The following is a 27634-nucleotide window of genomic DNA, read 5'->3' as shown; positions in this document are numbered from 1 at the left end:
GGGTAGGTGGGTGGTTGGGTGCGGGTGATGTGAGTAGAGGGGTACTTGGGTGGTTAGCTAGGTATGAGGGGGGAGAGAAAGGGGGTTGTGACATGTATAGAGCTTGGTGGTAGTAGTGGGTAGGTATGTTGTGTGGTAAGGATAGAGTAAGATTTAATTTGTGAGAGGGATGTTGGTATGTATGTGTTTGTACTATGTGTAGACGGGAAGGTGGTTGTAGGTGGGGTGGTTGTGTGTTTTGGGCGTGTGGTGTTAGGGGAGTGGGATGGTTCGGGGGTCTGTATGCCTAGGGGTGGTGGTAGTGGCATGTTGGGGTGTAGTTGAGGTGTGTAGGTGGGGTAAGGGGTGTGGGGTACAGGGGAGGAGTGTGCTAGTGGTATGAGGTGGGTATGGGAGCGTGTAGGTAGTAGGGCGCGTTTAGTGGTGAGAGTGGTGGTGAGAGGGATGTGGAGTAGATAAGGCTTATAATTTAGCGTGATGGGTCTGTGTGTGTTAAAATGGTAGTGGTGCGGAGGTCGATTTCAAATTTGTGAGGTTATGGTGTAAATGTGGGTGATAATATATCGTTATGAGAGAGTGAGTGAGTGTGGTATTGTAGTATATAGGAAGGCGGTGATAGAAGATAAAGATGGTGATAGGTTGAGATAAGTAGGTGGAGAGGTGGTTGTGTAGCGAATGGTGCACTGCTTCTTTAGTTTCAGTTTTTCACATATGCGCGCGTTTACTGCACTTGAGTATTTACAAAGAGTTTAAAAAGTTGAATCGTTAAGACATGTTCTGCAATCTAAAATGGAATAAATGTTTGGGCTAGAAAGGGTACATCTGTACCCTCATGGTACAGACGCCACTATAAAAGATGAACTCTCAATTTCGCACTTATGTCAAAAACATAATTGCAAAACCCAACCTCGGTATATAGGTAGACTCTCCATGTGCAGTTATGTGAAAAACATAATTGTAAAACCCAACCTCGGTATATAGGTAGACTCTCCATTTTGCGTCTTGTTCCCATTGCTCTGTAATTAAAGACATAAGTTTCAATTAGAGTTATTTCCTATTGTACCGATGGATCAATCTTTTATGTTCTCATTGTGAGTTTTACCGTATAATCGTTGAGCATTGTTTGTGTAATTTTGCATAATTGATCTCAGGTCACACGTAGGTTTTTGCATAGATACTTTTGTCGTATTTTCATGCGCTAATCGCAAAGTATTCCGACCTTACCTTTTGTCAGTGTTTCCGGCATCCTATGTTCCGATAGTTTTGAGTATTAACCTTGTTTTTTCCGTAGTATTCCAGTTATAAAAGCCATATTTTAAACGTAGATTGTTTCACGAGTTCGATGTCTCGTGCGAGTGTACTTAGGCTCAGATTTCAGCGGTTTCTATGCATAATTAGGCATTACTATTTCCGGTTTTGCATCAACTCCGGGATACCTGTGTTGAAAATAGGCTTTCTTGTTTATATGTTGAGTTTCTTTCATTATACTATATTTTCTGTGCTGAACTATTGTTCATCGTACTTTTTCTGGTTACGAAGACCATTAGAGAGCTATTTTACTGTATTATTTTGAGCTTTCATTCATGTAAACAAGAATAGTTGAACATTTCCTGACAACTTATTGCTGCCGTTATGCAGCAACACTATTCAGGTTGTGTGTTGCCCGTTGCCCAGTCATATCTGCCCAGTTAGTAGATGGATCTTTGGATCCATGGTTTTTCGCCTCGATTGCATGTTCGTCCTCCATATATGGAACCTCTACTACTACTCGTCAATATTCCATATATGGAAATCCTCGCAATCCCGAGTAATTTCGCAAGTTGTCGATAGCGTCCGAGTAGTTTTCCAACAACGTGCTGTGTCAGCGTAGATTTCAACTTTTTGTTGGAGGATTTTTGGTGAAGAAAGAGCAAGATTTATATCAAGAAAGGTGAGTGTTGTCGTTCCTATCGTATCGAAAACTTACGCAGCTTCCATAGCATGTATCGCCATAGTCTTTGCAAAATTTCACGAGGGTTTTCTCGTGTTCTAGGAAGCTTTTTTACAGGTCAAATTGGAGGAAATTACGGGACCACATTCCATCATGCTACTAAACGTGTGCAGTCATTTTCATCACCTTCGAATCTCTATTTGAGCTTTCATAAACCCAGTTTGGGTAAAAATTATCTCCTTTGCGGGATCAATGAACCCAGTTTGGACGGCGTACATGAAATCGAAAGTCGTGCAATTCGTACTTCGCACAGTGTTGACGAGAACGAAATAAGCTTAGATACTTGTGCTGAATACACAACTTTGGAAGCTATAGTAACATTTAAGACCCATAATGAATTGGAACATAAAAGTTTTTCTACGGATCCCTGTGATTTGTTATCATATAGAAGTTCTGTTCGAAAACTTGCTACTGTAGGTCAAAACAACACAATGCCGAAAGAGACCGTGAACCATCCCGCTATAGGAAGAAAAAACTTATACACGTTTTAAACAAAAGACGACAGAGACACAAATGTAAAGCCTCACTCAGAAAAACCATACCGAAATCTTCTACGATTTACTTATTCATCACAAACTACAAGCAACTTTTTGTTGATTTTATCTACAGAAAGGAGTGTTTTTTTAGCAGATTTTGTGTAATGATTAGAAGGAAACAGCATGCTGCTTCAAATGGAAAAGCAAAATATATGACATACACGTATCTTTAGTAATACTGATCAAATGCTTCCAAAGAAATATAAAAGTTTGAGTGGAGGGATGATCCTTCAATCCTTCAATCCAAGACTTCTCCATGGCAAATATTAACTAGAAAACTGACTCTTGTTGGCCTACAACCATTGGATGTTGGTGGTTCAGGTGCCTGCTTCTTTCAAGCTTTTAGTTTTCAATTGTTTGGCAAACCAGATTTGCACTATGACATTCGTTTGGCAGGAATTGCACATTTGAATGATCACCCAGAGCTCTATGTTGAAAGCATTTTTGACAATAATTGGCAAAGTTATATCCAAGAAATGTCTAAACCACACACTTGGTGTGATAATATAATCATTCAAACAGTAGCTAATGCTTTCAATCTCATAATTCATATTACCGACTCTAACCCAAATGCATCACAAGCAACTATTACAACACCAGATGGGTCACCACAAGGAATGAGGACTATATTTTTGGGATATATTAACAATTTGCATTATGTAGCTGCAGTACCAATTGCAAATGCAGAACACAGAAATGCACTTAGAGGCTTAAAAAGAAAGCTAAACTGTTTATGTGAGGGAAGTGATAGTAAAGAAAGAAGATTAGATAAACAAAGAAAGCAATAACATATAAATAGATCATGTGAATCTAAGCAAGATGCACAAAAAAGAATTGCAAAAAGACAAGAATTTTATCATACTAGAAAGTTAAATAAAGCAGAAGAAAAATCTAAAACTGGGCAATTCCACCATCACGGACGTTACATTCAGACACAATTTTCCATGTTAAACCTTATGAAAAAAGTATTTTAACACAATTTATTTGGCTTTACTTTAATACATAAATGGATCAGCATTAATGTATTACATGAGTAGTAGACATTCCCAAAATTTCCTTTTTGGTGACAGAAAAATAGACAGGACAATTAATGTCACAGACGTTACATGAAAACAACCAATATTCTATTACATTCAGATAAAACCTCGATTCCTGTGAACTTTCAATCTTTTTCATAAAAAAAAAACACAGCAGAAGTGTCTAGCCTGGGTAACATGCTTGCTAACTATAAAGTTATTTTTTTGATTTTTTTATTACTAATTCAGCAGCTTTTGTTAAGTGTTGTCACAGACGTTACAATGAATGTCACAGACGTTACAGCATGTGATTTTTAACCAAAATTTGGCGTTCTGTTTACTTTTACTGCTTTAGCTTAAGAATATGTGATACAATTGGAGCATTTAGTTATCATAAATGACAGCCATATTTGTGTTCAGCAGTTCTGACCTTTTGCTCATGCACCTGAGCATGGTACTCAGGGGAATACTCAAAATGAATCCATTCAAAAAATCCCTAAGTGGAGCAGAAAGAAACCGAAAGTACAGGAACAAAATTAGAGCAAATCCAGCTAAACCTGCAGCGTATAAAGCTAAAGATAGGCAAAGGAAATGCGAGAGTCGAAAAAAGACTTTGAGTCCACTGGAGGCCGGAAGGCAGAGAATCAAAGGCAGAGAAAGAGTGAGGTTACATCAATTATTGAAAAAGCAAGCTGCCAAAGGAATTTCTACTCCAGTTCAGCATAATTTAAATGACATCAAGGCTGCTTACAAGACCCCCAAGCATTAGGAAAAGTAGTTCACAAGGTGACACCACATCTCCCACACAGCCCTAGAAAAAGAAGTGCAGTTGTTTGAAAACTTGCAAAATCTGCTGGTGTGTCATTGAAAGAGCAGAAATCATGCAGTTCAGGCAACAACAAAATCGATGAGTTTACAGTTAAAAGCGTATAGAAGTTCTATTTTTTGGACTCAATCTCCCGTCAGGCCCCAGGATGGCGTGAATTTGTAATCGTCAGAAAGGATGGCAAGAAATCCAAACTTCAAAAGAGACATTTGATATGGTCTTTAAAAGAAACATTTGGATTGTTTCAGACAGAGCATCCTAGTATAAAGATAGGTCTAAGTAAATTTAGTTCACTGCGGCCAGTTAATGTTTTGCTGCAGTCCTCAATGCCAAGAGAAGTCTGTCTTTGCATGCACCATGAGAATGTGAAGTGTCTTTGTGATTGTCTCAGTAAGGAGCTTTCCAGCTTTGCAGCATATTCTGGATCATTTGTCGACCAATTTGTTTGTGACAGTGGCAAAGAGGATTGCATGATTCCATTCCATTCATTTATTTATCCATTCACTTGATACATTTTCTATGTAATTACATTGAATTTATATGCAAATGGAAAGGATTCTAAAGGAAGCAAAGCTTGTAATTATAGGATCCTTTTATAGTTTTCAGAGTTTTCAAAGTTGTTTTTTATTTGGCTCTTAAGATGTGATTAACACAGTACACTTTTTTAAATCATTACATGTCATTGGTGATCAAGTATAACTATGCTGATTATAAATCACAAGCAATCATCCAGTTATTTTATCAAACATTATGAATCATGCCCCAGGTCATCAATAAGCTGTTTCCGTATGCTCGTTTTGAAAGATGGAATGCTTGGTTTTGATTTTATTTCAGAATTCAAATTGTTCCACAGCTTTTTCCCTATATAAGAAATGGATTGCTGTCCAAATGAAGTTTTTTTGAATTTAATGTAAAGATTATTTGAAGTTCGGGTACTGTAAGAATGTGACTGTTTCATTTTTTAAAATAGTGACCAAAATGTTTGGTAATATACCGTGAGTTAACCTATACATAAAAGTAGCTGTCTCCAAGTAGTGGATCTCGTCTATTCTTGAAATGTTCAGATTTTTAAAAATTGGCTTCATATGGGCTAGGAAATGTGAATATGAAATAATTCTAACTGGGGAAATGTGTCGACTGTCCCAAGTGGCTGGATGGCATTAAAGAAGATGCCCCTTTAGATGATGTTGTAAAGTGGAGTCAATGGGAAAGGGTTACTAACACTATAGACACAAAACAGGGCAAGCCTAAAAATGTAACAAAAATGCAGAAAACAATCAAGGAGGGAACTGTAGAAGAGGCCCTATATTGTCTGAGTGAGAAAATCCCTAGCTTTTTAAAGCATGTGTTCATCAAGAGGAAGCAATCAGCCTTTTTTGAAGACTGTATTGCCAACTTAAATGAAAATGAAGCAGTTGTACATTTAGATTTCTCAGAAAATTAAACATGCCAGCACCAGGATGAAATCCAACCAGCGCATTGATGCCAAGAACAGGTGACATTGTTCGCAGTAGCCATATGGACAAAAGATTCAGCCAACACTGACACAACCTGTAACTCCCATGTTATAGTCACCGATGATCACAACCATGACAAGCAATCAATAACAGTCTTCATGGACTATACTATTAATACTTTGTTAAAAGAGATGTTCCCACAGGTTGCAAGTGTTGATATCTTTTCAGATGGTCCCAGCTCCCAATTTAAAAACAGGTACATGGCAAACTTTTACCAAACACTGCAACAAAACAGCGTCAAGATCAATTGGCATTTTTTCGCATCATCGCATGGAAAAGGGGTAGTCGATAGATTAGGAGGGACTGTCAAAAGGGTCGTGTGGACAGCAGTGTCTAGATGACACAGATGAAAGTGCCAAGAGTGGGGAATGCTGAGGAATTTGCCAAAGTTGCTAATGTAATGTATACTGCCATCTCTACTCATCTTTTTCTCAAGGCAGATATAATCAAAGCTAGCATCAAACTTGGGCTTGATAATTGCTTTCTAGAGGCAAAGCCTATACCTGGTATAGCAAAGATCCATTGCTTGGAGCCGAGTGAGGGACCTAGTCTGCACTGTCGCCTATAATCAAGTCAATGTTCTGCCCATAAAGTGATCCATTTGCATGGGAATCAAGATATATCTTGGGGTGAGAGTTCAGCTGATGAGAGTGGTGGAAGTGTGGCCACTGATGAAAGCAGCGAGGATAGTGATACAGAGAGTGACATGGACAGGGTCATAGATAGTGACTTGGAGATATGTGAAATGGATGAGGACGGTGACTCTACTCATCATAGCAATGATGATACTCTTTCTCAAGGCAGCGGTGGTGATATCCTGATTCAGCTTGGGTTGCCGAAAGAGATTAAGAACAATCTAAAGGAACATTGTACAGAATTTGAGTGTAACCCATGTACTAGTACCCTGGTACAGCTGATAATAGGTGAGGGAGTTGCATTTGAGGGTGACCCATTAATCAATATGCAGGACCTGAAGGAAGTGGAGGGAAAACTGCCTAAAGATAAGATGAAATGGCACTCAAATTTTGTGATTGACTCCTATCAAAAGTGAAAGCACTAATGTGGAGGTATTTGGATGGGAGGAATTTGAGAGAGGTGTAGAAAACAAGAAGTTGGAAGAGCTTCTGAAGGGAAAGGGCAATCTACTTGAGTAAAATATGGTGTTGTTTCCTTGCAATCCAGTAAACAGTGAGCATTGGTTCCTGGGAGTAGTACTTCCAAAAGAGAAGACCATCGTTATCATTGACAGTTTGCCCCAGAATTATATCAAGCCGACAGCAACTACGCAGGTAGACAAGATGATGTTTTTTCTTAAAGAAGTAGACAAGTCAATCACCATAGACCAGTGGTCTTTTTATACCAATAAGCCTTATGAGATTCCCCAACAGGTGAATTCATTTGACTTTGGTGTATTTACTTGTATATATGCAAGATGTCTTGCAACCAAGTGAAAGATGGTTACCCAGCAAGACATCCCTGCATACCGCATACTGATGGTTCAAGAGCTACACCAAAAAAGGCTTTCACCCATCCCACTATTGCCCATTCAACAAGGGGAATACTATGCCGTAGATTATGTAAAGAACTTTTACATTGGTCGAGTATTGGATGCCACTGCAACACATGTCAACTTCAAGTTCCTGTACAAAGTCGGAGCAACCACTTTTCACTGGCCAAGAAGGGAAGATGTGACCAAGGTTCACGTCTCAACCATATTTTATTGTCCGATGACTGTCCCTAGTTTTATTAGTGGACCATTTGCCATTCCAGAACTTTCTGATGTTGAGAAACTTTTCAAGCTTGTCAGTAGATTCAAGAAAGTCTCCAAGTGACATCAGACAACCTACTGTACTATGAACACTCTTTAGCCGATTATATCATCCATTCAGGATAGGAAATTGACTTTTTGGTGATTGACACATTTTGTTGTTCAATAGGCATTTATGTATCAAAACAGCCAAGTTTTTTTTGTTAGCCAAGCCTGTACATTAACAATGATTTTCCTATTCAAAATTGAGACTTAAGAAGAATGTTGAAACTGTAACGTCTGTGACTTGAAACTTTGGCTTCATGTGGTCTTTGAAGGTTGTACACTGATGTTTTATATCCATAATTGCGTATCCCTAGTACCAATAACTTACCAGCAGGAAGGATCTTTTTATTCTTCTATTAGTTTTTCAATTAAAGTAAAAATATGAACAAAATGTCACGGACGTTATGTAACGTCAATGACAAAAATTGGAATCTCAATATTTATTTATTGGAATAATTTTGATAAAATATTAATTGATACCAAATTGTTTGAAGTAAAGTATTTATAGCCATGTTTTTGTTTTTGGCTGAAAACATTTTTCAAGCATGATTTTATTGCTTGAAATGTTCAATGTGGCAAGTTGTTTTCTTGATGAATGAAGTACACCTATGTACATGTTTTAAGTGCCCCCCCCCCCCCCTGAGTACAGCGTTGTTCAACATCAGCAAAATTTTTTTTTACAAACTCCAATATGTATATAATGCACTAGAGGCAATAATTCACTCTAAATCACTGTGAAAATTATTTATTTTAACACTTCTCATGTGGAATTGCCCAACTGCAGATGCACAAAAAGCATATTTAAAGAAATCTGATCCTTATAAGAATGGTTTTCTTCATGAAAATAATTGGGCAAAATCGAATATGTCAAGTTTTACCAATCTATTCAATATAAATTATGTCATTGTTGTATTTGCAAAGAAGCATGGTCACTGAATGTTAATGCTAGGTTGAGTAACCCTTATGTTTGTGCACGATGCTCCAAGGATAAGCTATGTCCAAAACAGTTTTCAGAACAAAATTTTATTATTCCTAGTCAAATACCAAATGAATTACAGGACTTAACTCAAATACAAAAAATGCTTATTGCCCGTGCTCTCCCAATCATGAGAGTTTATATAAAACCAGGTGGGCAGAGAGGATATTCAGGGCATTGTATAAATTTACCCCAAAATGTAAAAGAGCTTGCGTCAACATTGCCTAGATTCCCTAATGAATTATCTGTTGTAATTCCGAAAGTTAAAGGTAAAGACAGTACATTTAAAGATGTGTATGTTAGACGGCAGAAAGTAGCTAAAGCTCTAGAGTGGCTAATGATGCAACACAATCCTCTTTATAAGGACATTCAAATTAATGAGACTGCTCTGTATTCGTTGCCCCATAATGGTATTCCCCCAGGATTGGCAACAAAGTTAAACATCTATATCCATCGTTTCACTTTCAATACATTAAAATACTTACTTGGATATGAGGCCAGTCACGTGATGCAGTATCTTTTTATTTATTCCAATAAGCCTCATATCCAAATAAAATTTTACAATTTGATATTGAAAGTGGCTTACTATTAGAACCTGGAGTTTTAACCATTTCAAGAATGAGTTGTGTACAATAAATTCATCAGCACTGTAGTTTATATTACCCACTGGTACCCGTACTTTAAAATGATATACAAATTCTCTCACTTACCCTTTTAATGTGGTCTGAGCAGGTTAACCAGTGCCATTTCTGACCATTTATGAACACCAACTACTTTTCAAAAAAGACATTTTATTGACACTAGATCTTCTTTAAGGAACAAATCAAGTTAGCCTATCTCTAATCCTCAGTTTAGCTTAAAACTTGTTATGTATGTCAAAAGCTTGTATAATGTTGCCATTGAATAAACTATTCGTTGAATTTCAATCTTTTTTAGAAATTTTCCTTACACCCCCTTTCAATGCTGTCATAAATCTCAGAACAATAAAACAACTCTTTTTCTTACATAATTCAACTGTTTCATTTGATGATGATAATATCGTTGCACTTCCCATAAGCCAGGCAGCACTTCACTTTCTCATAGAAATTCCTAGTTTTTGTACTATAATTGCTTTGTAAATAATATTCTCTTGCTATACTTAGTTTAGATAGCTAACTATTTGTTATACCTTGTATTCATATTAACTGTAGTTTTGTATTATTGCTCGGAGTGAGCGTAGCGAACGGAAAGCAACACTAATCTAGGTGGGCTAGGATTTTTGCGGTTTGATTTTGGGGTTTGGATCGCGGTCAGGAGAAGCAGCGGTAGAGTGGTATCGCGCATGCGTGAGATTTTTAAATTGGAGTCACTTTGAGGTTTGATTCGGGCTTGATGGGACATTTCCGGTTATTACGATCATTATAACTGTCACGTTCGGGAAATTTCCGGTTATTACGAACGGTGTTCGATTGACAAAATAGAGCCGAAGTTTAGCGTCCTTTTAGTCGGCGTGGTCGATCTGACGAATCCTTTCCCGGCGTTGCCGTGTTGCTATTCACTGCTGTGTTCTCTCTTAGTTATTGGGTAAGTAAAGACATGCATTTTCTTGATTACAATTGTAAATTGAGATTTAGCTTTCACATCGTGTTGTTAGAATTGTTTACATCGATTTTTTGCCTCCAATAGGGATTTTTTGCCGTGGTAAGTTGAGAATTTGGTTGTCGAGCGGTGTCACAATTTCAGTTTCCATGCGCTTAGTGTTTAGTTGTCAGAAAGAACCAAATACAATTCAATGGATAGTGATATAGTTTAGGTTTGTATATAATAACCGTTAAACTACAGAATAATCCCAAGTTCAGGTCTCAACGATCTATAGGTGAGCCGATGGAAACTGATTGAAACATTGCGATCACCGATCATTGGAAATGGTCGAAAGCAATGTATTAGGTAAATCGTGCTTGAAATTCTACAGACTTGAAAATAAAACTTTGCTTCATTGTTTATTAGAGTAAAATAAGTAAGAGATGTTATAAACAATTGATTTAGTACAATATTTCGAATTTATTAACCCTTTCCTGCCTAGATAGGGAATTTTCCGTATTTTGCTGCATGAAATTCTGCACGTTTCTCTCTTACAGCTCAAGTCAGCACAACGAATCGTTCGTCATAAAATTTTTATCCAAAGTTAAAACTTTTTCGCGGGTTCGAAATCCATCCACGACCACGGACCTTGCCTTTAGATCATGGACTTGACTCATGATATTTTGGTTGATTTTGATAGCGATTTAAAAGAGTTTTACGGCCTGGGAGAGAGAGATTCACAATCGGTAAACAACGATGGCCGTGGGCTAATTTCTAGCAGAAAAATGTCGGTATTTTGCGACCCAAAGACCAACTTTGGTACAGAACTGGTACTGCCATTGAGGAACAAGAAGCTACTCCATTTATCGGACCGAAGAATCATCCAAATAATGACTTTGAACTTTGTTTTTTTTATATTTTCATCATTCTGAATTGATTTAATTTCTTGTCAATCGAACAAACTTGTTTGAGGCGCTTCTAAATGGCAAAAAGAAAACGAAGAGAAAGATTCTGAGTGGTTTGAGAGCAACAGCGAACGATGCAGGAACTAGCGGTGAATAAATTCAGGCACCATCTCGGTATTTTTGTAAGTACTCATGGCATCGGACTATTGCCAACAATTCGCAAATATTTGAGTGAAAAAGACTTGTTTCTCGTCCAGTTGGATATTGCAAAACCAATAGCAGCAAATAATACTTTCTTGCAAGCCTATTTTGGCCGCATCTGAACAACAATGCAGAAAATTCTTCCCAATACCATCTTGAATTTGTTCAATATCACCACTCGTTCCGCTCGATGATGTTCTCAAATCCTCGTGTTGTTGTGCTATACTTGATTTATTCACAGATTATGGCCAATTGTCAATCAATTAGACAGTCATGAGCAAAAATGGACAGTTGAGTTTTGTTCAATCCATGAAATAAAGCCGCTAAAATTTAGAAATGAAATGACGATGCAAGCCGTGCTTTTATTGCCGCCATGTTGATGCTGTATTGTGTAGAAACTTTCTCATAGAAATTCCTAGTTTTTGTACTATAATTGCTTTGTAAATAATATTCTCTTGCTATACTTAGTTTAGATAGCTAACTATTTGTTATACCTTGTATTCATATTAACTGTAGTTTTGTATTATTGCTCGGAGTGAGCGTAGCGAACGGAGAGCAACACTAATCTAGGTGGGCTAGGATTTTTGCGGTTTGATTTTGGGGTTTGGATCGCGGTCAGGAGAAGCAGCGGTAGAGTGGTATCGCGCATGCGTGAGATTTTTATATTGGAGTGACTTTGAGGTTTGATTCGGGCTTGATGGGACATTTCCGGTTATTACGATCATTATAACTGTCACGTTCGGGAAATTTCCGGTTATTACGAACGGTGTTCGAGTAACAAAATAGAGCCGAAGTTTAGCGTCCTTTTAGTCGGCGTGGTCGATCTGACGAATCCTTTCCCGGCGTTGCCGTGTTGCTATTCACTGCTGTGTTCTCTCTTAGTTATTGGGTAAGTAAAGACATGCATTTTCTTGATTACAATTGTAAATTGAGATTTAGCTTTCACATCGTGTTGTTAGAATTGTTTACATCGATTTTTTGCCTCCAATAGGGATTTTTTGCCGTGGTAAGTTGAGAATTTGGTTGTCGAGCGGTGTCACAATTTCAGTTTCCATGCGCTTAGTGTTTAGTTGTCAGAAAGAACCAAATACAATTCAATGGATAGTGATATAGTTTAGGTTTGTATATAATAACCGTTAAACTACAGAATAATCCCAAGTTCAGGTCTCAACGATCTATAGGTGAGCCGATGGAAACTGATTGAAACATTGCGATCACCGATCATTGGAAATGGTCGAAAGCAATGTATTAGGTAAATCGTGCTTGAAATTCTACAGACTTGAAAATAAAACTTTGCTTCATTGTTTATTAGAGTAAAATAAGTAAGAGATGTTATAAACAATTGATTTAGTACAATATTTCGAATTTATTAACCCTTTCCTGCCTAGATAGGGAATTTTCCGTATTTTGCTGCATGAAATTCTGCACGTTTCTCTCTTACAGCTCAAGTCAGCACAACGAATCGTTCGTCATAAAATTTTTATCCAAAGTTAAAACTTTTTCGCGGGTTCGAAATCCATCCACGACCACGGACCTTGCCTTTAGATCATGGACTTGACTCATGATATTTTGGTTGATTTTGATAGCGATATAAAAGAGTTTTACGGCCTGGGAGAGAGAGATTCACAATCGGTAAACAACGATGGCCGTGGGCTAATTTCTAGCAGAAAAATGTCGGTATTTTGCGACCCAAAGACCAACTTTGGTACAGAACTGGTACTGCCATTGAGGAACAAGAAGCTACTCCATTTATCGGACCGAAGAATCATCCAAATAATGACTTTGAACTTTGTTTTTTTTTATATTTTCATCATTCTGAATTGATTTAATTTCTTGTCAATCGAACAAACTTGTTTGAGGCGCTTCTAAATGGCAAAAAGAAAACGAAGAGAAAGATTCTGAGTGGTTTGAGAGCAACAGCGAACGATGCAGAAACTAGCGGTGAATAAATTCAGCCACCATCTCGGTATTTTTGTAAGTACTCATGGCATCGGACTATTGCCAACAATTCGCAAATATTTGAGTGAAAAAGACTTGTTTCTCGTCCAGTTGGATATTGCAAAACCAATAGCAGCAAATAATACTTTCTTGCAAGCCTATTTTGGCCGCATCTGAACAACAATGCAGAAAATTCTTCCCAATATCATCTTGAATTTGTTCAATAGTCACCACTCGTTCCGCTCGATGATGTTCTCAAATCCTCGTGTTGTTGTGCTATACTTGATTTATTCACAGATTATGGCCAATTGTCAATCAATTAGACAGTCATGAGCAAAAATGGACAGTTGAGTTTTGTTCAATCCATGAAATAAAGCCGCTAAAATTTAGAAATGAAATGACGATGCAAGCCGTGCTTTTATTGCCGCCATGTTGATGCTGTATTGTGTAGAAACTTTCTCATAGAAATTCCTAGTTTTTGTACTATAATTGCTTTGTAAATAATATTCTCTTGCTATACTTAGTTTAGATAGCTAACTATTTGTTATACCTTGTATTCATATTAACTGTAGTTTTGTATTATTGCTCGGAGTGAGCGTAGCGAACGGAAAGCAACACTAATCTAGGTGGGCTAGGATTTTTGCGGTTTGATTTTGGGGTTTGGATCGCGGTCAGGAGAAGCAGCGGTAGAGTGGTATCGCGCATGCGTGAGATTTTTAAATTGGAGTCACTTTGAGGTTTGATTCGGGCTTGATGGGACATTTCCGGTTATTACGATCATTATAACTGTCACGTTCGGGAAATTTCCGGTTATTACGAACGGTGTTCGATTGACAAAATAGAGCCGAAGTTTAGCGTCCTTTTAGTCGGCGTGGTCGATCTGACGAATCCTTTCCCGGCGTTGCCGTGTTGCTATTCACTGCTGTGTTCTCTCTTAGTTATTGGGTAAGTAAAGACATGCATTTTCTTGATTACAATTGTAAATTGAGATTTAGCTTTCACATCGTGTTGTTAGAATTGTTTACATCGATTTTTTGCCTCCAATAGGGATTTTTTGCCGTGGTAAGTTGAGAATTTGGTTGTCGAGCGGTGTCACAATTTCAGTTTCCATGCGCTTAGTGTTTAGTTGTCAGAAAGAACCAAATACAATTCAATGGATAGTGATATAGTTTAGGTTTGTATATAATAACCGTTAAACTACAGAATAATCCCAAGTTCAGGTCTCAACGATCTATAGGTGAGCCGATGGAAACTGATTGAAACATTGCGATCACCGATCATTGGAAATGGTCGAAAGCAATGTATTAGGTAAATCGTGCTTGAAATTCTACAGACTTGAAAATAAAACTTTGCTTCATTGTTTATTAGAGTAAAATAAGTAAGAGATGTTATAAACAATTGATTTAGTACAATATTTCGAATTTATTAACCCTTTCCTGCCTAGATAGGGAATTTTCCGTATTTTGCTGCATGAAATTCTGCACGTTTCTCTCTTACAGCTCAAGTCAGCACAACGAATCGTTCGTCATAAAATTTTTATCCAAAGTTAAAACTTTTTCGCGGGTTCGAAATCCATCCACGACCACGGACCTTGCCTTTAGATCATGGACTTGACTCATGATATTTTGGTTGATTTTGATAGCGATATAAAAGAGTTTTACGGCCTGGGAGAGAGAGATTCACAATCGGTAAACAACGATGGCCGTGGGCTAATTTCTAGCAGAAAAATGTCGGTATTTTGCGACCCAAAGACCAACTTTGGTACAGAACTGGTACTGCCATTGAGGAACAAGAAGCTACTCCATTTATCGGACCGAAGAATCATCCAAATAATGACTTTGAACTTTGTTTTTTTTTATATTTTCATCATTCTGAATTGATTTAATTTCTTGTCAATCGAACAAACTTGTTTGAGGCGCTTCTAAATGGCAAAAAGAAAACGAAGAGAAAGATTCTGAGTGGTTTGAGAGCAACAGCGAACGATGCAGAAACTAGCGGTGAATAAATTCAGCCACCATCTCGGTATTTTTGTAAGTACTCATGGCATCGGACTATTGCCAACAATTCGCAAATATTTGAGTGAAAAAGACTTGTTTCTCGTCCAGTTGGATATTGCAAAACCAATAGCAGCAAATAATACTTTCTTGCAAGCCTATTTTGGCCGCATCTGAACAACAATGCAGAAAATTCTTCCCAATATCATCTTGAATTTGTTCAATAGTCACCACTCGTTCCGCTCGATGATGTTCTCAAATCCTCGTGTTGTTGTGCTATACTTGATTTATTCACAGATTATGGCCAATTGTCAATCAATTAGACAGTCATGAGCAAAAATGGACAGTTAAGTTTTGTTCAATCCATGAAATAAAGCCGCTAAAATTTAGAAATGAAATGACGATGCAAGCCGTGCTTTTATTGCCGCCATGTTGATGCTGTATTGTGTAGAAACTTTCTCATAGAAATTCCTAGTTTTTGTACTATAATTGCTTTGTAAATAATATTCTCTTGCTATACTTAGTTTAGATAGCTAACTATTTGTTATACCTTGTATTCATATTAACTGTAGTTTTGTATTATTGCTCGGAGTGAGCGTAGCGAACGGAAAGCAACACTAATCTAGGTGGGCTAGGATTTTTGCGGTTTGATTTTGGGGTTTGGATCGCGGTCAGGAGAAGCAGCGGTAGAGTGGTATCGCGCATGCGTGAGATTTTTAAATTGGAGTCACTTTGAGGTTTGATTCGGGCTTGATGGGACATTTCCGGTTATTACGATCATTATAACTGTCACGTTCGGGAAATTTCCGGTTATTACGAACGGTGTTCGATTGACAAAATAGAGCCGAAGTTTAGCGTCCTTTTAGTCGGCGTGGTCGATCTGACGAATCCTTTCCCGGCGTTGCCGTGTTGCTATTCACTGCTGTGTTCTCTCTTAGTTATTGGGTAAGTAAAGACATGCATTTTCTTGATTACAATTGTAAATTGAGATTTAGCTTTCACATCGTGTTGTTAGAATTGTTTACATCGATTTTTTGCCTCCAATAGGGATTTTTTGCCGTGGTAAGTTGAGAATTTGGTTGTCGAGCGGTGTCACAATTTCAGTTTCCATGCGCTTAGTGTTTAGTTGTCAGAAAGAACCAAATACAATTCAATGGATAGTGATATAGTTTAGGTTTGTATATAATAACCGTTAAACTACAGAATAATCCCAAGTTCAGGTCTCAACGATCTATAGGTGAGCCGATGGAAACTGATTGAAACATTGCGATCACCGATCATTGGAAATGGTCGAAAGCAATGTATTAGGTAAATCGTGCTTGAAATTCTACAGACTTGAAAATAAAACTTTGCTTCATTGTTTATTAGAGTAAAATAAGTAAGAGATGTTATAAACAATTGATTTAGTACAATATTTCGAATTTATTAACCCTTTCCTGCCTAGATAGGGAATTTTCCGTATTTTGCTGCATGAAATTCTGCACGTTTCTCTCTTACAGCTCAAGTCAGCACAACGAATCGTTCGTCATAAAATTTTTATCCAAAGTTAAAACTTTTTCGCGGGTTCGAAATCCATCCACGACCACGGACCTTGCCTTTAGATCATGGACTTGACTCATGATATTTTGGTTGATTTTGATAGCGATTTAAAAGAGTTTTACGGCCTGGGAGAGAGAGATTCACAATCGGTAAACAACGATGGCCGTGGGCTAATTTCTAGCAGAAAAATGTCGGTATTTTGCGACCCAAAGACCAACTTTGGTACAGAACTGGTACTGCCATTGAGGAACAAGAAGCTACTCCATTTATCGGACCGAAGAATCATCCAAATAATGACTTTGAACTTTGTTTTTTTTATATTTTCATCATTCTGAATTGATTTAATTTCTTGTCAATCGAACAAACTTGTTTGAGGCGCTTCTAAATGGCAAAAAGAAAACGAAGAGAAAGATTCTGAGTGGTTTGAGAGCAACAGCGAACGATGCAGGAACTAGCGGTGAATAAATTCAGCCACCATCTCGGTATTTTTGTAAGTACTCATGGCATCGGACTATTGCCAACAATTCGCAAATATTTGAGTGAAAAAGACTTGTTTCTCGTCCAGTTGGATATTGCAAAACCAATAGCAGCAAATAATACTTTCTTGCAAGCCTATTTTGGCCGCATCTGAACAACAATGCAGAAAATTCTTCCCAATATCATCTTGAATTTGTTCAATAGTCACCACTCGTTCCGCTCGATGATGTTCTCAAATCCTCGTGTTGTTGTGCTATACTTGATTTATTCACAGATTATGGCCAATTGTCAATCAATTAGACAGTCATGAGCAAAAATGGACAGTTGAGTTTTGTTCAATCCATGAAATAAAGCCGCTAAAATTTAGAAATGAAATGACGATGCAAGCCGTGCTTTTATTGCCGCCATGTTGATGCTGTATTGTGTAGAAACTTTCTCATAGAAATTCCTAGTTTTTGTACTATAATTGCTTTGTAAATAATATTCTCTTGCTATACTTAGTTTAGATAGCTAACTATTTGTTATACCTTGTATTCATATTAACTGTAGTTTTGTATTATTGCTCGGAGTGAGCGTAGCGAACGGAGAGCAACACTAATCTAGGTGGGCTAGGATTTTTGCGGTTTGATTTTGGGGTTTGGATCGCGGTCAGGAGAAGCAGCGGTAGAGTGGTATCGCGCATGCGTGAGATTTTTATATTGGAGTGACTTTGAGGTTTGATTCGGGCTTGATGGGACATTTCCGGTTATTACGATCATTATAACTGTCACGTTCGGGAAATTTCCGGTTATTACGAACGGTGTTCGAGTAACAAAATAGAGCCGAAGTTTAGCGTCCTTTTAGTCGGCGTGGTCGATCTGACGAATCCTTTCCCGGCGTTGCCGTGTTGCTATTCACTGCTGTGTTCTCTCTTAGTTATTGGGTAAGTAAAGACATGCATTTTCTTGATTACAATTGTAAATTGAGATTTAGCTTTCACATCGTGTTGTTAGAATTGTTTACATCGATTTTTTGCCTCCAATAGGGATTTTTTGCCGTGGTAAGTTGAGAATTTGGTTGTCGAGCGGTGTCACAATTTCAGTTTCCATGCGCTTAGTGTTTAGTTGTCAGAAAGAACCAAATACAATTCAATGGATAGTGATATAGTTTAGGTTTGTATATAATAACCGTTAAACTACAGAATAATCCCAAGTTCAGGTCTCAACGATCTATAGGTGAGCCGGTGGAAACTGATTGAAACATTGCGATCACCGATCATTGGAAATGGTCGAAAGCAATGTATTAGGTAAATCGTGCTTGAAATTCTACAGACTTGAAAATAAAACTTTGCTTCATTGTTTATTAGAGTAAAATAAGTAAGAGATGTTATAAACAATTGATTTAGTACAATATTTCGAATTTATTAACCCTTTCCTGCCTAGATAGGGAATTTTCCGTATTTTGCTGCATGAAATTCTGCACGTTTCTCTCTTACAGCTCAAGTCAGCACAACGAATCGTTCGTCATAAAATTTTTATCCAAAGTTAAAACTTTTTCGCGGGTTCGAAATCCATCCACGACCACGGACCTTGCCTTTAGATCATGGACTTGACTCATGATATTTTGGTTGATTTTGATAGCGATATAAAAGAGTTTTACGGCCTGGGAGAGAGAGATTCACAATCGGTAAACAACGATGGCCGTGGGCTAATTTCTAGCAGAAAAATGTCGGTATTTTGCGACCCAAAGACCAACTTTGGTACAGAACTGGTACTGCCATTGAGGAACAAGAAGCTACTCCATTTATCGGACCGAAGAATCATCCAAATAATGACTTTGAACTTTGTTTTTTTTTTATATTTTCATCATTCTGAATTGATTTAATTTCTTGTCAATCGAACAAACTTGTTTGAGGCGCTTCTAAATGGCAAAAAGAAAACGAAGAGAAAGATTCTGAGTGGTTTGAGAGCAACAGCGAACGATGCAGAAACTAGCGGTGAATAAATTCAGCCACCATCTCGGTATTTTTGTAAGTACTCATGGCATCGGACTATTGCCAACAATTCGCAAATATTTGAGTGAAAAAGACTTGTTTCTCGTCCAGTTGGATATTGCAAAACCAATAGCAGCAAATAATACTTTCTTGCAAGCCTATTTTGGCCGCATCTGAACAACAATGCAGAAAATTCTTCCCAATATCATCTTGAATTTGTTCAATAGTCACCACTCGTTCCGCTCGATGATGTTCTCAAATCCTCGTGTTGTTGTGCTATACTTGATTTATTCACAGATTATGGCCAATTGTCAATCAATTAGACAGTCATGAGCAAAAATGGACAGTTGAGTTTTGTTCAATCCATGAAATAAAGCCGCTAAAATTTAGAAATGAAATGACGATGCAAGCCGTGCTTTTATTGCCGCCATGTTGATGCTGTATTGTGTAGAAACTTTCTCATAGAAATTCCTAGTTTTTGTACTATAATTGCTTTGTAAATAATATTCTCTTGCTATACTTAGTTTAGATAGCTAACTATTTGTTATACCTTGTATTCATATTAACTGTAGTTTTGTATTATTGCTCGGAGTGAGCGTAGCGAACGGAAAGCAACACTAATCTAGGTGGGCTAGGATTTTTGCGGTTTGATTTTGGGGTTTGGATCGCGGTCAGGAGAAGCAGCGGTAGAGTGGTATCGCGCATGCGTGAGATTTTTAAATTGGAGTCACTTTGAGGTTTGATTCGGGCTTGATGGGACATTTCCGGTTATTACGATCATTATAACTGTCACGTTCGGGAAATTTCCGGTTATTACGAACGGTGTTCGATTGACAAAATAGAGCCGAAGTTTAGCGTCCTTTTAGTCGGCGTGGTCGATCTGACGAATCCTTTCCCGGCGTTGCCGTGTTGCTATTCACTGCTGTGTTCTCTCTTAGTTATTGGGTAAGTAAAGACATGCATTTTCTTGATTACAATTGTAAATTGAGATTTAGCTTTCACATCGTGTTGTTAGAATTGTTTACATCGATTTTTTGCCTCCAATAGGGATTTTTTGCCGTGGTAAGTTGAGAATTTGGTTGTCGAGCGGTGTCACAATTTCAGTTTCCATGCGCTTAGTGTTTAGTTGTCAGAAAGAACCAAATACAATTCAATGGATAGTGATATAGTTTAGGTTTGTATATAATAACCGTTAAACTACAGAATAATCCCAAGTTCAGGTCTCAACGATCTATAGGTGAGCCGATGGAAACTGATTGAAACATTGCGATCACCGATCATTGGAAATGGTCGAAAGCAATGTATTAGGTAAATCGTGCTTGAAATTCTACAGACTTGAAAATAAAACTTTGCTTCATTGTTTATTAGAGTAAAATAAGTAAGAGATGTTATAAACAATTGATTTAGTACAATATTTCGAATTTATTAACCCTTTCCTGCCTAGATAGGGAATTTTCCGTATTTTGCTGCATGAAATTCTGCACGTTTCTCTCTTACAGCTCAAGTCAGCACAACGAATCGTTCGTCATAAAATTTTTATCCAAAGTTAAAACTTTTTCGCGGGTTCGAAATCCATCCACGACCACGGACCTTGCCTTTAGATCATGGACTTGACTCATGATATTTTGGTTGATTTTGATAGCGATATAAAAGAGTTTTACGGCCTGGGAGAGAGAGATTCACAATCGGTAAACAACGATGGCCGTGGGCTAATTTCTAGCAGAAAAATGTCGGTATTTTGCGACCCAAAGACCAACTTTGGTACAGAACTGGTACTGCCATTGAGGAACAAGAAGCTACTCCATTTATCGGACCGAAGAATCATCCAAATAATGACTTTGAACTTTGTTTTTTTTTATATTTTCATCATTCTGAATTGATTTAATTTCTTGTCAATCGAACAAACTTGTTTGAGGCGCTTCTAAATGGCAAAAAGAAAACGAAGAGAAAGATTCTGAGTGGTTTGAGAGCAACAGCGAACGATGCAGAAACTAGCGGTGAATAAATTCAGCCACCATCTCGGTATTTTTGTAAGTACTCATGGCATCGGACTATTGCCAACAATTCGCAAATATTTGAGTGAAAAAGACTTGTTTCTCGTCCAGTTGGATATTGCAAAACCAATAGCAGCAAATAATACTTTCTTGCAAGCCTATTTTGGCCGCATCTGAACAACAATGCAGAAAATTCTTCCCAATATCATCTTGAATTTGTTCAATAGTCACCACTCGTTCCGCTCGATGATGTTCTCAAATCCTCGTGTTGTTGTGCTATACTTGATTTATTCACAGATTATGGCCAATTGTCAATCAATTAGACAGTCATGAGCAAAAATGGACAGTTGAGTTTTGTTCAATCCATGAAATAAAGCCGCTAAAATTTAGAAATGAAATGACGATGCAAGCCGTGCTTTTATTGCCGCCATGTTGATGCTGTATTGTGTAGAAACTTTCTCATAGAAATTCCTAGTTTTTGTACTATAATTGCTTTGTAAATAATATTCTCTTGCTATACTTAGTTTAGATAGCTAACTATTTGTTATACCTTGTATTCATATTAACTGTAGTTTTGTATTATTGCTCGGAGTGAGCGTAGCGAACGGAAAGCAACACTAATCTAGGTGGGCTAGGATTTTTGCGGTTTGATTTTGGGGTTTGGATCGCGGTCAGGAGAAGCAGCGGTAGAGTGGTATCGCGCATGCGTGAGATTTTTAAATTGGAGTCACTTTGAGGTTTGATTCGGGCTTGATGGGACATTTCCGGTTATTACGATCATTATAACTGTCACGTTCGGGAAATTTCCGGTTATTACGAACGGTGTTCGATTGACAAAATAGAGCCGAAGTTTAGCGTCCTTTTAGTCGGCGTGGTCGATCTGACGAATCCTTTCCCGGCGTTGCCGTGTTGCTATTCACTGCTGTGTTCTCTCTTAGTTATTGGGTAAGTAAAGACATGCATTTTCTTGATTACAATTGTAAATTGAGATTTAGCTTTCACATCGTGTTGTTAGAATTGTTTACATCGATTTTTTGCCTCCAATAGGGATTTTTTGCCGTTTTAAGTTGAGAATTTGGTTGTCGAGCGGTGTCACAATTTCAGTTTCCATGCGCTTAGTGTTTAGTTGTCAGAAAGAACCAAATACAATTCAATGGATAGTGATATAGTTTAGGTTTGTATATAATAACCGTTAAACTACAGAATAATCCCAAGTTCAGGTCTCAACGATCTATAGGTGAGCCGATGGAAACTGATTGAAACATTGCGATCACCGATCATTGGAAATGGTCGAAAGCAATGTATTAGGTAAATCGTGCTTGAAATTCTACAGACTTGAAAATAAAACTTTGCTTCATTGTTTATTAGAGTAAAATAAGTAAGAGATGTTATAAACAATTGATTTAGTACAATATTTCGAATTTATTAACCCTTTCCTGCCTAGATAGGGAATTTTCCGTATTTTGCTGCATGAAATTCTGCACGTTTCTCTCTTACAGCTCAAGTCAGCACAACGAATCGTTCGTCATAAAATTTTTATCCAAAGTTAAAACTTTTTCGCGGGTTCGAAATCCATCCACGACCACGGACCTTGCCTTTAGATCATGGACTTGACTCATGATATTTTGGTTGATTTTGATAGCGATATAAAAGAGTTTTACGGCCTGGGAGAGAGAGATTCACAATCGGTAAACAACGATGGCCGTGGGCTAATTTCTAGCAGAAAAATGTCGGTATTTTGCGACCCAAAGACCAACTTTGGTACAGAACTGGTACTGCCATTGAGGAACAAGAAGCTACTCCATTTATCGGACCGAAGAATCATCCAAATAATGACTTTGAACTTTGTTTTTTTTTATATTTTCATCATTCTGAATTGATTTAATTTCTTGTCAATCGAACAAACTTGTTTGAGGCGCTTCTAAATGGCAAAAAGAAAACGAAGAGAAAGATTCTGAGTGGTTTGAGAGCAACAGCGAACGATGCAGAAACTAGCGGTGAATAAATTCAGCCACCATCTCGGTATTTTTGTAAGTACTCATGGCATCGGACTATTGCCAACAATTCGCAAATATTTGAGTGAAAAAGACTTGTTTCTCGTCCAGTTGGATATTGCAAAACCAATAGCAGCAAATAATACTTTCTTGCAAGCCTATTTTGGCCGCATCTGAACAACAATGCAGAAAATTCTTCCCAATATCATCTTGAATTTGTTCAATAGTCACCACTCGTTCCGCTCGATGATGTTCTCAAATCCTCGTGTTGTTGTGCTATACTTGATTTATTCACAGATTATGGCCAATTGTCAATCAATTAGACAGTCATGAGCAAAAATGGACAGTTGAGTTTTGTTCAATCCATGAAATAAAGCCGCTAAAATTTAGAAATGAAATGACGATGCAAGCCGTGCTTTTATTGCCGCCATGTTGATGCTGTATTGTGTAGAAACTTTCTCATAGAAATTCCTAGTTTTTGTACTATAATTGCTTTGTAAATAATATTCTCTTGCTATACTTAGTTTAGATAGCTAACTATTTGTTATACCTTGTATTCATATTAACTGTAGTTTTGTATTATTGCTCGGAGTGAGCGTAGCGAACGGAAAGCAACACTAATCTAGGTGGGCTAGGATTTTTGCGGTTTGATTTTGGGGTTTGGATCGCGGTCAGGAGAAGCAGCGGTAGAGTGGTATCGCGCATGCGTGAGATTTTTAAATTGGAGTCACTTTGAGGTTTGATTCGGGCTTGATGGGACATTTCCGGTTATTACGATCATTATAACTGTCACGTTCGGGAAATTTCCGGTTATTACGAACGGTGTTCGATTGACAAAATAGAGCCGAAGTTTAGCGTCCTTTTAGTCGGCGTGGTCGATCTGACGAATCCTTTCCCGGCGTTGCCGTGTTGCTATTCACTGCTGTGTTCTCTCTTAGTTATTGGGTAAGTAAAGACATGCATTTTCTTGATTACAATTGTAAATTGAGATTTAGCTTTCACATCGTGTTGTTAGAATTGTTTACATCGATTTTTTGCCTCCAATAGGGATTTTTTGCCGTGGTAAGTTGAGAATTTGGTTGTCGAGCGGTGTCACAATTTCAGTTTCCATGCGCTTAGTGTTTAGTTGTCAGAAAGAACCAAATACAATTCAATGGATAGTGATATAGTTTAGGTTTGTATATAATAACCGTTAAACTACAGAATAATCCCAAGTTCAGGTCTCAACGATCTATAGGTGAGCCGATGGAAACTGATTGAAACATTGCGATCACCGATCATTGGAAATGGTCGAAAGCAATGTATTAGGTAAATCGTGCTTGAAATTCTACAGACTTGAAAATAAAACTTTGCTTCATTGTTTATTAGAGTAAAATAAGTAAGAGATGTTATAAACAATTGATTTAGTACAATATTTCGAATTTATTAACCCTTTCCTGCCTAGATAGGGAATTTTCCGTATTTTGCTGCATGAAATTCTGCACGTTTCTCTCTTACAGCTCAAGTCAGCACAACGAATCGTTCGTCATAAAATTTTTATCCAAAGTTAAAACTTTTTCGCGGGTTCGAAATCCATCCACGACCACGGACCTTGCCTTTAGATCATGGACTTGACTCATGATATTTTGGTTGATTTTGATAGCGATTTAAAAGAGTTTTACGGCCTGGGAGAGAGAGATTCACAATCGGTAAACAACGATGGCCGTGGGCTAATTTCTAGCAGAAAAATGTCGGTATTTTGCGACCCAAAGACCAACTTTGGTACAGAACTGGTACTGCCATTGAGGAACAAGAAGCTACTCCATTTATCGGACCGAAGAATCATCCAAATAATGACTTTGAACTTTGTTTTTTTTATATTTTCATCATTCTGAATTGATTTAATTTCTTGTCAATCGAACAAACTTGTTTGAGGCGCTTCTAAATGGCAAAAAGAAAACGAAGAGAAAGATTCTGAGTGGTTTGAGAGCAACAGCGAACGATGCAGGAACTAGCGGTGAATAAATTCAGCCACCATCTCGGTATTTTTGTAAGTACTCATGGCATCGGACTATTGCCAACAATTCGCAAATATTTGAGTGAAAAAGACTTGTTTCTCGTCCAGTTGGATATTGCAAAACCAATAGCAGCAAATAATACTTTCTTGCAAGCCTATTTTGGCCGCATCTGAACAACAATGCAGAAAATTCTTCCCAATATCATCTTGAATTTGTTCAATAGTCACCACTCGTTCCGCTCGATGATGTTCTCAAATCCTCGTGTTGTTGTGCTATACTTGATTTATTCACAGATTATGGCCAATTGTCAATCAATTAGACAGTCATGAGCAAAAATGGACAGTTGAGTTTTGTTCAATCCATGAAATAAAGCCGCTAAAATTTAGAAATGAAATGACGATGCAAGCCGTGCTTTTATTGCCGCCATGTTGATGCTGTATTGTGTAGAAACTTTCTCATAGAAATTCCTAGTTTTTGTACTATAATTGCTTTGTAAATAATATTCTCTTGCTATACTTAGTTTAGATAGCTAACTATTTGTTATACCTTGTATTCATATTAACTGTAGTTTTGTATTATTGCTCGGAGTGAGCGTAGCGAACGGAGAGCAACACTAATCTAGGTGGGCTAGGATTTTTGCGGTTTGATTTTGGGGTTTGGATCGCGGTCAGGAGAAGCAGCGGTAGAGTGGTATCGCGCATGCGTGAGATTTTTATATTGGAGTGACTTTGAGGTTTGATTCGGGCTTGATGGGACATTTCCGGTTATTACGATCATTATAACTGTCACGTTCGGGAAATTTCCGGTTATTACGAACGGTGTTCGAGTAACAAAATAGAGCCGAAGTTTAGCGTCCTTTTAGTCGGCGTGGTCGATCTGACGAATCCTTTCCCGGCGTTGCCGTGTTGCTATTCACTGCTGTGTTCTCTCTTAGTTATTGGGTAAGTAAAGACATGCATTTTCTTGATTACAATTGTAAATTGAGATTTAGCTTTCACATCGTGTTGTTAGAATTGTTTACATCGATTTTTTGCCTCCAATAGGGATTTTTTGCCGTGGTAAGTTGAGAATTTGGTTGTCGAGCGGTGTCACAATTTCAGTTTCCATGCGCTTAGTGTTTAGTTGTCAGAAAGAACCAAATACAATTCAATGGATAGTGATATAGTTTAGGTTTGTATATAATAACCGTTAAACTACAGAATAATCCCAAGTTCAGGTCTCAACGATCTATAGGTGAGCCGGTGGAAACTGATTGAAACATTGCGATCACCGATCATTGGAAATGGTCGAAAGCAATGTATTAGGTAAATCGTGCTTGAAATTCTACAGACTTGAAAATAAAACTTTGCTTCATTGTTTATTAGAGTAAAATAAGTAAGAGATGTTATAAACAATTGATTTAGTACAATATTTCGAATTTATTAACCCTTTCCTGCCTAGATAGGGAATTTTCCGTATTTTGCTGCATGAAATTCTGCACGTTTCTCTCTTACAGCTCAAGTCAGCACAACGAATCGTTCGTCATAAAATTTTTATCCAAAGTTAAAACTTTTTCGCGGGTTCGAAATCCATCCACGACCACGGACCTTGCCTTTAGATCATGGACTTGACTCATGATATTTTGGTTGATTTTGATAGCGATATAAAAGAGTTTTACGGCCTGGGAGAGAGAGATTCACAATCGGTAAACAACGATGGCCGTGGGCTAATTTCTAGCAGAAAAATGTCGGTATTTTGCGACCCAAAGACCAACTTTGGTACAGAACTGGTACTGCCATTGAGGAACAAGAAGCTACTCCATTTATCGGACCGAAGAATCATCCAAATAATGACTTTGAACTTTGTTTTTTTTTTATATTTTCATCATTCTGAATTGATTTAATTTCTTGTCAATCGAACAAACTTGTTTGAGGCGCTTCTAAATGGCAAAAAGAAAACGAAGAGAAAGATTCTGAGTGGTTTGAGAGCAACAGCGAACGATGCAGAAACTAGCGGTGAATAAATTCAGCCACCATCTCGGTATTTTTGTAAGTACTCATGGCATCGGACTATTGCCAACAATTCGCAAATATTTGAGTGAAAAAGACTTGTTTCTCGTCCAGTTGGATATTGCAAAACCAATAGCAGCAAATAATACTTTCTTGCAAGCCTATTTTGGCCGCATCTGAACAACAATGCAGAAAATTCTTCCCAATATCATCTTGAATTTGTTCAATAGTCACCACTCGTTCCGCTCGATGATGTTCTCAAATCCTCGTGTTGTTGTGCTATACTTGATTTATTCACAGATTATGGCCAATTGTCAATCAATTAGACAGTCATGAGCAAAAATGGACAGTTGAGTTTTGTTCAATCCATGAAATAAAGCCGCTAAAATTTAGAAATGAAA

At 37.7% G+C, this 27634-nt stretch overlaps 2 long non-coding RNA genes across 2 annotated transcripts; one reads left to right on the top strand and one right to left on the bottom strand.

Annotated features, from left to right (window-relative positions):
- Positions 1 to 707: 707 nt before the first annotated feature.
- Positions 708 to 1436, bottom strand: LOC125570245. Its single transcript, XR_007312591.1, has 2 exons — positions 1225 to 1436; positions 708 to 1016 (listed from the first exon to the last, which is right to left on the bottom strand). It is a non-coding gene; the product is annotated as an uncharacterized LOC125570245 (long non-coding RNA).
- Positions 1437 to 1493: 57 nt separating this feature from the next.
- On the top strand, positions 1494 to 27634 carry LOC116606033. Its single transcript, XR_004291785.2, has 2 exons — positions 1494 to 1930; positions 2033 to 27634. It is a non-coding gene; the product is annotated as an uncharacterized LOC116606033 (long non-coding RNA).

Source organism: Nematostella vectensis, chromosome 8 (genome assembly GCF_932526225.1).
Source record: "Nematostella vectensis chromosome 8, jaNemVect1.1, whole genome shotgun sequence".
Lineage (NCBI taxonomy): Eukaryota > Metazoa > Cnidaria > Anthozoa > Actiniaria > Edwardsiidae > Nematostella > Nematostella vectensis.
This window is presented reverse-complemented; position numbering and strand designations above follow the sequence as displayed.